This window comes from Podarcis cretensis, assembly GCF_951804945.1.
Source record: "Podarcis cretensis genome assembly, chromosome: 7".
In the NCBI taxonomy this organism is placed as follows: domain Eukaryota; kingdom Metazoa; phylum Chordata; class Lepidosauria; order Squamata; family Lacertidae; genus Podarcis; species Podarcis cretensis.
In genome coordinates, this window is record NC_137176.1 from 26,415,424 (window position 1) to 26,429,492 (window position 14,069).

A 14,069-nucleotide genomic window follows, 5' to 3' on the forward strand; every position below is an offset into this window, starting at 1 on the left:
AAAAAGGCATCATAAAGAAGGCTGGCCAGTTAAGGATGTGCAAAACTTGTCTTGGCCAATTCTGAACCCAGCCAAACCTGGCTGGGGCATGTAAACAGCCTGTTGACTCAGACACAGACCTTCAGGCTCACCTGTCCATTGCACAATGTTTAAGGCAGGTAGGTGGGAATCAGATCACGTTAGAGAAGCAAAAAGAAACTAAACTGGCAACCTGGTATGAATGAAGACATTGGAGGTAGGAATTACCGTATTTTTCGCTCTATAAGACGCACCAGACTACAAGACGCACCTAGTTTTTGGAGGAGGAAAACAAGAAAAAAAATATTCTGAATCTCAGAAGCCAGAACAGCAAGAGGGATCGCTGTGCAGCGAAAGCAGCGATCCCTCTTGCTGTTCTGGCTTCTGGGATAGCTGCGCAGCCTGCATTCACTCCATAAGATGCACACACATTTCCTCTTACTTTTTAGGAGGGAAAAAGTGAGTCTTATAGAGCAAAAAATACGGTATGAGCTCAGTTTCCCTCATGCTGGAAATTCAAATGTGGGAACTGACAAGGCAGTTATCTGTCTAATACAAAGGTACCCAATAAGGTGACCTACAACTCCCATCAGCCCTCACCAGCCTAGCTAGTGGTCAAGGATGATGTGATCAACACAAAAGGGCACCAATGTGCCCCCTGTGTAATCCTTTTGGGTCTACTCATAAGTAATCCCCATTGAGTTCAATGGAACTTACTCCCAGGTAAGTGAGCAGGACTGACCCAAGGCATTTTGCTGCCTGAGGCAAAGAACAGCATGATGCCTCCACCCACCCATAATCCATGTACAAAAACTGTCTAGATTGGCAGTTAATCTCACTTCAGTGTTGGTCATGAGACAGCATCTTCCATGGCTTTGGAGGAAAGCAGATGAGATTAAGGAGTGTGGGTCAGGCCGGGCGGCACACTAATTAAAATTGGCACCCCCACCCACACTTTATGATGCAGTATGAGCCACTCAATGGATATCCTACTTAGAATGTATATCACCGTGTGAATAATGTATTCACACATCCAGTCTTTGTGCCAACATTTCCAGAGGTACAAGCTTGGTGGATCAGGGGGACGCTGTGGACATAGTGTATCTTGATTTGAGTGAGGCTTTTGACAAAGTCCCCCATGATATTATTGTGGAGAAGCTGGTAAAATGTGGTCTGGATGAGGTTACTATAATGTGAATTTGTTGCTGGTTGGCTGACTGAACCCAAAGAGTGCTCAGTAATGGCTCCTCATCATCCTGGAAAAAAGTGGCACAGTGGTTCTGTCCTGGGTATGTTGTTGTTCAATGTCTTTACAAATGACTTGGCTCAAGGAATTGAAGGGGTGTTCATCAAATTTGCAGATGACACCAAACAGGGAGGGGTAGCTAATGCTGTAGAAGACAGAATCAGAATTCAAAATGACCTTAACAGATTGGAGCTAACAAAATGAATTTCAGTAGGGACAAATGTAAGGTTCTGCACTTGGGCAGGAATAACCAGTTGTACAGATATAAGATAGGGGACACCTGACTTGCCAGTGGTACACGTGAAAAGAATCTGTGGTCTTAGTAGACCACAAGCTTAACATGAGTCATCAGTGAGATGCAGTAGCAAAAAAAAGCTAATCTATTCTAGGCTGCATCAACAGAAGTATAGTGTGCAGATCAAGGGAAGTTACAGTACTGCTCCATTCTGCCTTGGTCAGATCTCATCTGGAGACCTGTGTCCAGTTCTGGGCACCACAATTTAGGAAGGATGTTGACAAGCTGGAATGTGTACAGAGGAGAGCAACTAAGATGATCAAGGGTCTGGAAACCAAGCCTTTTGAGGAATGGTTGAGAGAATTGGGTATGTTTAGCCTGGATAAGAGGAGACTGAGAAGAGATATGATAGCCATCTTCAAATATCTAAAGGGTTGTCATATGGAAGATGGAGCAAGCTTATTTTCTCCTGCTCTAGGGGGTAGGATCCAAATCAATGGCTTCAAGTTACAAGAAAGGAGATTCTGACTCAACATCAGGAAGACCTTTCTGACAGTAAGAGCTGTTAGACAGTGAAATGGACTCCCTGGGGAAGTAATGGACTCCCCTTCATTGGAGGTTTTCAAGCAGAGGCTGGATGGCCATCGGTCATGGATGCTTCAGTTGAGATCCCTGCACTGAAGGAGATTGGACTAGATGACCTTTGGGTCTCTTCCAACTCTACAGTTCTATGATTCTATGCCTCAGGCATCTTCTGCACCCAGAACGAGCTTACTGAATTGGAGTGACCACATTTCTGTACTTCAAACACTTTATAGATTTGAAAAGCTAATGCCTGCAACTAGAAATTCATAAGACGCACTTGAGAGCCAGTGTGGTGTAGTGATTAAGAGCGGTGGACTCGTAATCTGGTGAACCGGGTTCGCTTCCCCGCTCCTCCACATGCAGCTGCTGGGTGACCTTGGGCTAGTCACACTTCTTTGAAGTCTCTCAGCCCCACTCACCTCACAGAGTGTTTGTTGTGGGGGAGGAAGGGAAAGGAGAATGTTAGCTGCTTTGAGACTCCTTCGGGTAGTGATAAAGTGAGATATCAAATCCAAACTCCTCCTCCTCCTCCTTCTCCTCCTCCTCTTCTTCTTCTTCTTCTTCTTCCTCCTCCTCCTCCTCCTAAAATCAATTCAATAGGCATTAGGAATGCACTTTAAGAAATATTAAATTTATAAGAGTTTTTTAAAATCCCATTACATTCATTTCTTTAAAAAATTGTTAAGCGTTTCAAAATAAATATGCAGCCCTGAACTTGAAAAAAATAGGAGCATTTAAAGCATATCTTTACTTGGCCAGCCTTTACTGAGGTAAATAAAAATATAAAAAATGGGATGCTCCCATCATCAGTCACTGGTTAATAGCTCCAGTTTGCAACCATTTGGTAACATGATGAGATCACTGGTTTAGCCCAATCCCCATCCTTTTCTCACTGTTGAAATAGTAACTTTCTGCCAACACTAACAAAGCTGATAGAGAAGGAAAAATCCACTCTATATATGTCTCAGTGATATCACCGTCTATTTTCCATTTGCGGAGAACAAGTGGCATTTTCCTGTAATATAGAGAGGGGGAAAATGGCAGAGCCCCAGTTTTAAGCACTTTGATGTTGAAACTTACTAGCCCTGTTCATTTCATCGAAGCAGACATGGAAACTGTACGTGCTTAGAATTAGCAATGAGGCTTACCTGGAATTAAATTCTGTACCAAACAGCAGTTCTTTTACATCATCAAGATGTTGCGGAAGGTTCTCCTACGCTCCTGGAAGAAGAAAGATCACATCCTAGGAGCTTTAAAACTGATCTAGAGGATGTCCAAGAAACTGTATTCTTTGTTGGAATTCATATAGAATGGAGGTATAATCTACAGCTAGATCTAAAGAGCATGTTTGGTGTATCAGAGTAGAGAACTTCATTATGCCCCATAGGTTTTTGTTTTAATTTTCATGCATTGCACTCTAAACTTCTATATAAGGATGGACACACCTGTTAATATCAGTGTCTTGTTTTTTCACTCTTAAGTTCAGTCCCTGGATCGAGAGGTTTTAGAAAACTATTGCCCAGACTCTAATATTCCGTTCCTGATCAAGGTGATTGAGAGGGTGGTGGCCAGCTAGCTTCAGGTATACCTGGAGGAAGCAGATTATCCAGCTCAGGCATGGCCAAACTTGGCCCTCCAGCTGTTTTGAGACTACAGTTCCCATCATCCCTGACCACTGGTCCTGTTAGCTAGGGATGATGGGAATTGTAGTCCTAAAACAGCTGGAGGGCCAAGTTTGGCCATGCCTGATCTAGCTCCTTGCTAATCTGGTGTGGAACCTGGTTTCAAGTACCAAAAGAGCCTTGGTTGCCCTGACTGATTACCTCTGTTGGGAGACAGAAAGTCGGACTGCGACTCTTGTTGGTATTCTTGATCTCTCAATGCCTTTTGACGCCATTGACCACGGTGTTCTTCTGGAGCGAATCAGGAAAGTGAGAGCTGAAGTTACTTGTGTGAGTTGGGGTAAGCCTTGTGTGCACTGAGCTTTCCTCACTTGGCATTTAAAAAAATAAGAAGGGGGCGAAAGGGAGTGGGTGTCCAGGAAAAAAAACTTTGCCAATCCCACCCACCATTGTACCCAATGTGTTTTGACTATACAGTGGTACCTCTGGTTACGTACTTAATTTGTTCCGGAGTTCTGTTCTTAACCAGAAACTGTTCTTAAACTTAGGTACCACTTTAGCTAATGGGGCCTCCTGCTGCTGCCGCCATGCGATTTCTGTTCTCATCTTGAAGCAAAGTTCTTAACCCAAGGTACTATTTCTGAGTTAGCGGAGTCTGTAACCTGAAGCGTATGTAACCTGAAGCGTATGTAACCCGAGCAGTGGCGTAGCATGGGGGGTGCAGGGGGGGACGGCCGCACCGGGTGCAACATCTGGGTGGGCGCGCTCGCCGCCTCCGGAGTCGCCGAAGAGACTTGGGCAAAGGCTGTAGCAGAGCCCCATGTCTCGCGGAACCAACGAGCTGTGCGCGCGTCCGGGCTGAAGGCATCTGGCAGGCAGTGGCTCTCAGCACTCGCCGCAGTCCCTGCGCGTCAGGGCCGCGGAGGGCGCGCCAGGCAGCCCCTCCTCACAGCCCCGCCGCCACTGCTGCTGCTGCAGCTGCTGGGCCATGTTGCATTTTCCTCGCCTCTCTGCCCTCCTCCTCCGGGCAAGCGGCGTCGTTTGGGCAGCAGCGCCAGCGGCAACTCGCCTCAGATCACCTGACACGGACCCGCCGCCGCCACCGTGGCTACCTTACCGTAAATACCCCAGCCCAGGCAGCAGCAAGAAGAAGCTGGCAGCGGCAGCAGGTTAGGGGTTAGGGGCGCAAATTACTTGCCTTGCCCCGGGTCAGGGGGCGCAAATTACTTGCCTTGCCCCAGGTTAGGGGGTGCAAATTACTTGCCTTGCCCCAGGTGCTGACAACCCACGCTACGCCGCTGAACCCGAGGTACCACTGTATGAGATTTTGGGTTTAGGCGTGCTCCCCGGAATGTAACCGCTTACGGGTTTACTGTCCTAGCATATAAAGTCCTAAATCTTGGACCAAGTACTGAAGAGTGCCTCTCCCATTATTACCCATCTGTGACCCTACAAGTGGCAAGTGAGGCCTTGTTGCCCATCAGAGCATTTTGAGTGGTGGTTCCCCATTGATGGAATTCCCTCCCTGGAGAGGTGTGCCTCTCTCCCCAAAACCACTGGTTGAGATAATATTTTTAAAGTGTTTTTTGGCAGGACTTTTTTCAGCCAGAACGTGCCAGAACTCAGTTCTGGCACCTCTCAGATGGGCGCCATTGCCATTATAAAAGAACATAAGGAGGCATTCATGGTGAGCTCTGGATACCTTAAAAAATTAATTTTTTTTTGCATTGATGTGTTAGCCACCATGGGGGGTGCAGGATATAAACTGATTAAATCACCGTCATCAATACCATGTAATGCAACATCTGAGTAAGCATGCGTTTTGTTAGTGTAAGCATCTCTTCTCTGCAGCGTGTACAGAGCGAGAGCAGGGAGATATTATCAAATAAAGTGATCTATGGAATAGCAAATGACACAGTGATGATTGTTTGCACAGATAGAGTTGTCACTCAGCAAACCTACCCATTTATGTTAATTTAAAGCTACTGAGGACTCCTTACACAATAGGAGTTAGATCACTGTGAATAATGGACACAGGCAAGGAGTAAGTAAGGCACTTAATAGGAAGCAAACCCCATTAAATTAAATGGGTATTGTTTCTTTTTAAGAGTAGACCTAGATCATGTGGCACTGTTTTGCCTTACAGGATTATTTTGAAAGCAGATTTCCATTTAAACATGAAAGTCAGCCTCAGTCTGCCACCTTTTCAGCTCTATGTCTTCCTTGCTCTGACACTTTAAAAATTTTTATTTTACTATCTCCTACACCTCGGTCCAGTAGACCTGAAGGAGCGTCTCCACCCCCATCGTTCTGCCTGGACACTGAGGTCCAGTGCTGAGGGCCTTCTGGCGGTTCCCTCACTGTGAGAAGCCAAGTTAACAGGGAACCAGGCAGAGGGCCTTTTCAGTAGTGGCACCCGCCCTGTGGAACGCCCTCCTACCAGATGTTAAAGAGAAGAACAATGACCAGATTTTTAGAAGACATCTGAAGGCAGCCCTCTTTAGGGAAGCTTTTAATGTTTAACAGACCACTGTATTTTTATTTATTTGTTTTTTTAGACCACTGTATTTTAATACTTTGTTGGAAGCCGCCCAAAGTTGCTGGGGAAACCCAGCCAGATGGGTAGGGTATAAATAATAAATTCTATTCTATTCTATTCTATTCTATTCTATTCTATTCTATTCTATTCTATTCTATTCTATTCTATTCTACACACATCACAGAAATATATCCTTTTAGTTTTGCAGCATTCTCTCACACGAGCAATTTTCATGTATTACATGTATGCAGAGCTATTGCTGCTTAGGTTTTGCAATGCAGTTCTCCAGCCAAGTAATGTGTACCAAAAATGCACATACCAGAGGAAAGTGTGCATAAATGCATTTGAAAATAAATGCATATGCTGGACCCAGAAGCACCCCCAAATTGCTGGCATGCTTCTTTAGAGGTTGCGCAGCCCCCAGTGCCGGATTTACATATAAGCTAAACAAGCTATAGCTATAGCTCTCTTGGGGCCCCCCAAAAAAATTAAAGGGAAAAAAATTAAAGGGAAAAAACTGGATGTACCAGTACATTTCCAAAATATAATACAATTACATTGATAAAATACATATTTTGTTATGTGCAAATGGCTTTAGATACCTATCAAGTCCATAAATTACCATATGGCATATATTCAACACAAAAAACAGCAACAATTTGTTGTTGACAAAGGACAGCTGGACATATAAAGGGCCCCATTGCCTTCAGTAGCTTAGGGTGTTGTCAAACCTAAATCCAGCCCTGGCAACCCCATCCAAGATAAGCAATTGACCCTTTTCTTGGACGTGGAAACTATTCACCCACACGATTCAAGCTCAGCTTGTTTTTCCTCATCCACCTCATCACTGCATCCAAGGCAATTGCCCTAGCTCGACCCATCCCTGGGCACAGGGCATGCGCAAAACCCCAGGCGACCAATCGGCTTGCTCCGCCGTTGGCTTAATGCAGATATTAAAAAATAGCACTGGAGATTTGGGGCAGAACAGAGCTGCCCAGAGGCTGGAAAACACTGTTCTGTTGCTACTCTTTGGATTCCGTGCTGAATGTAGGATTGGAACCACAAGCAAGTAAGCTATCAGGTCATTGCAAATTAGTGGCTTTGTAAAGAACAAAGTGGTCTCATTTGTTAGCGGGTGTCTCCCTTCAGAAGAAAAAGAATGGGAGTTTTTGTCTCCGATGCAAGGCCTTTCATACAATGCCAAGACAAGCAACAAGTCATGCACTGTGAATGAAAATTAGAAGTGTCTTCTTGTTGGTATACAATTACTTGTGCCCTGAGGAGGCAGCATCTTAGGCGCACAGCTGCACTGCAAATGTTTCTCCAAGTTTATTTAGTGAAAGGAGTGTGTGTACTTTACATACTAAAGCCAATTGCACTCCTGTGCCAGTTGATTCCACTCCTTCGCTGAGCTGTATGGTGACTAAGTGAGAAACAGTCACCGAAGCCTGAGGAGATGGGGAGCTCAGTGAAGAAAGTGTCTGGCAGTAGACAGAGGCAGGCATTGGAATATTGCAAAAGGCCCCTTCAGTGGAGTGATTAAGGCAGCGCTCCTAAACATACTAAACAGGAGTAGGACTCACCGAATGTTAGTGAGACAAAGTAAATATGCAAAGAATAGCTACAGTTCTATCTACACTTACTCAGATGTGATCTCAGAACCACTGGCAGTCATCTTTGAGAATTCCTGGAGAACAGGTGAAGTCCCGGCAGACTGGAGGAGGGCAAATGTTGTCCCCATTTTCAAAAAGGGGAAAAGAGAGGACCCAAATAATTACCGCCCAGTCAGTCTGACATCAATACCAGGGGAGATTCTGGAGCAGATCATTAAGCAAACAGTCTGTGAGCACCTAGAAAGGAATGCTGTGATCACCAATAGTCAGCATGGATTTCTGAAAATAAGTCATGTCAGACTAACCTGATCTCGTTTTTTTGACAGAATTACAACCCTGGTAGATGAAGGGAACTCAGTGGATGTAGCTTACCTTGATTTCAGCAAGGCATTTGACAAGGTGCCCCATGATATTCTTGTAAAGAAGCTGGTAAAATGCGGTCTTGACTATGCTACCACTCAGTGGATTTGTAACTGGCTGACTGACCGAACCCAAAGGGTGCTCATCAATGCTTCCTCTTCATCCCGGAGAAGAGTGACTAGTGGGGTGCCACAGGGTTCTGTCTTGGGCCCGGTCTTATTCAACATCTTTATCAACGACTTGGATGATGGACTCAAGGGCATCCTGATCAAATTTACAGATGACACCAAACTGGGAGGGGTGGCTAACACCCCAGAGGACAGGATCACACTTCAAAATGACCTTGACAGATTAGAGAACTGGGCCAAAACAAACAAGATGAATTTTAACAGGGAGAAATGTAAAGTATTGCACTTGGGCAAAAAAAAATGAGAGGCACAAATACAAGATGGGTGACACCTGGCTTGAGAGCAGTACATGTGAAAAGGATCTAGGAGTCTTGGTTGACCACAAACTTGACATGAGCCAACAGTGTGACACGGCAGCTAAAAAAGCCAATGCAATTCTGGGCTGCATCAATAGGAGTATAGCATCTAGATCAAGGGAAGTAATAGTGCCACTGTATTCTGCTCTGGTCAGACCTCACCTGGAGTACTGTGTCCAGTTCTGGGCACCACAGTTCAAGAAGGACACTGACAAACTGGAAGGTGTCCAGAGGAGGGCAACCAAAATGGTCAAAGGCCTGGAAACAATGCCTTATGAGGAATGGCTAAGGGAGCTGGGCATGTTTAGCCTGGAGAAGAGGAGGTTATGGGGTGATATGATAGCCATGTTCAAATATATAAAAGGATGTCACATAGAGGAGGGAGAAAGATTGTTTTCTGCTGCTCCAGAGAAGCGGACACGGAGCAATGGTTCCAAACTACAAGAAAGAAGATTCCACCTAAACATTAGGAAGAACTTCCTGACAGTAAGAGCTGTTCGACAGTGGAATTTGCTGCCAAGGAGTGTGGTGGAGTCTCCTTCTTTGGAGGTCTTTAAGCAGAGGCTGACATATGTCAGGAGTGCTCTGATGGTGTTTCCTGCTTGGCAGGGGGTTGGACTCGATGGCCCTTGTGGTCTCTTCCAACTCTATGATTCTATGATTCTAGGAGTGACTCCCACCTAGTACAGGGGGACTTAGAAAATTTCCATAGGCTACTGTGAGCCTAATAACATACCCTCCAACATTTCTCCAATGAAAATAGGGATGCCGTATTCCTCAATAATAATAAATAGTAATAATAATAATAATACCCCACCCATGTGACTAGGTTACCCCAGCCACTCGGGGCGGTTTCCAACATACAGTGGAACCTCGGTTTTCGAGCATCTTGGAAGCCAAATGATTCGGAACCTGAACGCCAAAATCCCGGAAGTGAATGTTTCCATTTTTGAATATGCCTTGGAAGTCAAACGGCTTCCAAGGTGCGTTTCTCCATTTTCTCAATAGAATTTGCCGACCACCCATTGTGCCTCGGTTATCGAACGTTTCGGAGTCAAACAGTCTTCTGGAATGGATTACGTTTGACAACCGAGGTGCCACTGTATATAAAAACATAATAAAACATTAAACAACTTCGCTATACAGGACTGCCTTCAGATGACTTGGGGGTTGAATAGCTCCATACCATCCATCATGTCTCTGATGAAAATAGGGAGGAAAAGCTGATCAAATCAGAAACGGGGATGGCTTCTGTAAATCCAGAAAACAGGGACACTTGGAAGGTCCGTAATAATACTTCTAATAGATGGTAAGGGAGAAGTTTAGGAATTGTGTGTGTCTGTGAAATTCTAATTGCAACATCACTTTACATGTTTGAGAATTTAGGTCTGATAAAAACAGGCAGTGGGGAGGAATTCGATTCACTTCACAATTAAAGCTTAATCGATCAAATGTACTCTTTGGAAAACAAATCTGAGAACCAAAACACAGCCATCCTTTAAAATTAGTGCCTGCCTGAATTTTGCAATGTAGTTCACTCACTAAATGATGTTTAGAAAAATGCATTGATTGGGGTAATGTGCATAAAAAGAATATAGTGGTCAAAATAACAGACAAATGTATTATATTCAGGGGAGAAACCTGCATACAAAACTGTGTTTATTAGGAGAAATTCACACTAAAATGCTGAAGAAATTGAACTGAAAATGTAGATAACTGAATTGAAGATTAGGAAAATGAGAAAATGAGAGAACTGGAATTGACACATCTTTCTATCCCTATAACTTTCTCTTTTTTCAATATTTTGAGTTCATTCTCACAAGTGTCATCAAGTGAAGTGTCAAAGCACTTACGTGTTCTACTTTACAGAGGACAACTCTCTGTTTGAAGGATTGTCTACCCCAAGTCCAGTTTCAGTATAAAGAACACATCCAGACATTCATCCTGATTTGCTTATTTGCTTATTTGGCGCTGATATATCTCCCTATTAAGAATAGGTTTATCTCATGCTTTTCAAGCCATTTCTCCATTGCTTTCAAAACTGCAAAAAGTCTGTTTCTTTTTTTAAATAAAGCGGACTTGTTGCGCTAAGACAACAGAGCACTTTAGTCCGCTTTAATGGTGTTAACTGAAATTTTGGGTGTGTCCTTGAATACAGTGGTCCAGAGGCGACCAACTGTAGGAATTGGTGCCTGAATTGTGCAGCAATACTTTTTAAAGTGTCATCCCTAGCACAGTTCTTTTTCCGGCAGCAAAATGTCTTCACCCAGCATGGATGGGTATAACAGAGAAGGAGAGTCAAAGAAGCTGGAAAGAAACTTTAATGTGGTTCCTGTTCAGGCAGATGATCTGAATTACATCTTGTTTATATCCAGCCTAGTGGAGTAAACTCAGCAAAATACACAACCAAATTCTGTTGTGTAATTTTTCTGTGGGGGAGAGCTTGAAGACAATAATAGCACTGGATGGATGTTTGGAAGACATCAGAACCACCAAATTATGCTCAATTTTTATATTCCGACAGACAACCTCCTATTGTGGTTTCCCCCCTCAGTTATGTACATTGCTTTGTGTAATTGTCGCTTCTGCAATTTGTGACTGTATTATCAAACAACATATTATCTCATGCACATGCTGGTTATTCCTGGACTTGTTTGCATAGGTGAATTGCTGTGTGTTGACGGAACGTTGTTTGCCTATGTAAAGATGCCCACTTTGGAATCTTTCTGCTCCAAATACAGTTTGGGTGACTAAGGATTAGGGCTGTCTGTTCTGATTGAATTGGCATTGTGCTGAAGACTAGTTGGTAGTAGCTGATAGTACACACCCAAGCCCTTCATAAACATAACCTGTCTTGTCTGTACAGGATTTGAATTATGAGTGTTTTTCTCCCTTGCTGTTTCTATTAGGGCTGCACATCAAGCTTTCTCTTTCAATTGATCACTGTTTTTTCTTCTGCTGCTTTTCTGAGTTTAAAATGCAATGGCTCTATGAGCTTCATAGATCATAGACAGGCTTATTGTCAAGGTTTCAATCCTACACCTGCTTAAAGGTAAAGGGACCCATGACCATTAGTTCCAGTCGTGGCCGACTCTGGGGTGGCGGCACTCATCTCGCTTTACTGGCTGAGGGAGCCGGCATACAGCTTCCGGGTCATGAGGCGAGCATGACTAAACCGCTTCTGGCAAACCAGAGCAGCGCACGGAAACACCGTTTACCTTCCCGCTGGAGCGGTACCTATTTATCTACTTGCACTTTGATGTGCTTTTGAACTGCTAGGTTGGCAGGAGCAGGGACCGAGCAATGGGAGCTCACCCCGTCGCGGGGATTCGAACCGCCAACCTTCTGATTGGCAAGTCCTAAGCTCTGTGGTTTAATCCACAGCGCCACACCTGCTTACTAGGGAGTGAATCCTGGATAGCTCAGTTGGTTAGAGCATGGTGCTGATAATGCCAAGGTTGCAGGTTTGAGTCCCATATGGGGCAGCTGCATATTCCTGCATTGCAGGAAGTTGGACGGAATGATCCTCAAGGCCCCTTCTACCTCTACAATTTTATGACTTTAAATCCCATTGAACTCAGTGGGAGTTTCTACTTTCAAGAAAAGATGTGCAGAACCAAGCAAGAAAAGTCCCATATATAGCAATGTGAAATGATTCCGGACACTTCTGAGCTTGCATGGGTGACTGTCAATATTCACCAGCAAATGAAGGGGGTGGGGAATAGGGTGAATTGTTGAAACCACCTGAAGATTCCTGAGACACCCCCAGTAAACAGTTGAGCAACAAGACTTGTTTGGGTCATTTCTCAAAATTCCTTTGTCAATATTGACAGCCAATGGCAAAATTGGGGATGAAAGGTGGCTATTTGCTGAAGATATTTGGTAGTTCTTATGCTTTGATTGTCAAAGTCATGATTTTCTGAAATTTCTAGCTGGGCTCCTTAAATGGTGAGATTTCTCAATAAATAGCAATTTAATATAAATATAGATGGGAAACAGCTATGTATAGTGAATACTTATCTACTTTTAAAAATTTTCACCTATGATCCTTTTCTTTTACTTTATTTTTTCTTTGTTCTTTTTTCCCTTTTTCTGATATCTTATCTTTCATTTCACTCCTTTATTGTGAATAGCATTTTATAGAGGTATAAATAACTGTAAATATGAAAAGAGGCAAAGTATTCTCTAATTTTTTTCCTTGGTTATATGTTTTTTTCTTTTTCCTTTGTATTTTCTTTTGTTGTAAATATGTATGTTTTCTAATTTGTACTTAATAAAAATTATTTAAAAAATAAATAAATAGCAAAGCTTACCAAAATGCACACACTTACTGTACTTATGTATAAAAATAGATGGCCAGATTAATACAGGACAACTCAGCTATATTCCTTGAAGAACCAACTTTCATACATGTCCCAGGTTGACCTTTCCTTTGCTAGGTGGGGTTTAACCTCATATTCAGGTGATCTCACCTGTCAAGGCTGTCCTGCTTTTGGTAACGTGGCTTGGCTAGTTCACGTCTTCTTACTGAACAAGGGAGCCTTCCTAACAAGAAGACACGTTATCACCATCATGCTATCTGTTTTACTTCCACGAGCCTCAACAAACTGGAAATAAAGTGGTGTTCCCTGCAAGGGGATTTCCTGGTCCAGCAAGACTCAAAGAATGAAGGGACAAAGAATATTGGCCATGACGTAGGTAATCATAGAACTGTAAAGTTGGAAGGGACCCGGGGGTCATCTAGTCCAACCCCTGCAATACAGGAATCTGAGCTAGAGTGGATCAATAGGCTGAGTCAGCATAAAACAGCTTCCTAGGAAGGCAAGTTTTTCAGGAAAGTAATCCCTGTAGTATCCACCCACTTACACAGAAACAACTGCCAATGGTTACAATCAACCTAATTCCAAAGATGTGTTTGAGGAGCTTCAAGCTAGATGAAAATGATCTTGCAAGATAAATTTCTCATCTACTGCTGCAGCATGAACATCCTCTTCTACTGTTATATAGACCAGCAGTTCTCAACCTCTGGGTCCCCAGATGTTGTTGGACTACAACTCCCATCATCCCTGAGCTCTGGCCTTGCTAGCTAGGGGTGATGGGAGTTGTAGTTCAACAACATCTGGGGACCCACAGGTTGAGAAAGGCTGATATAGACACTTTCATGAAATTTTTGCTCCATGATACAAGGAGAAGGGCAGCCCTGTTGGATTATTAGACTAAAGGGTTGTTTATCTGTTCCATAGGTCTCCCTGATCATCTCATTGAAGTCTTGTGGCCAGGAGAGTTTGTAAACAGGCAAAAAACACAGAGTGTTGCAGGTGATAATCTTTTGAAACCTGCAATTAAAATGGGTGGCATCAAGAGATG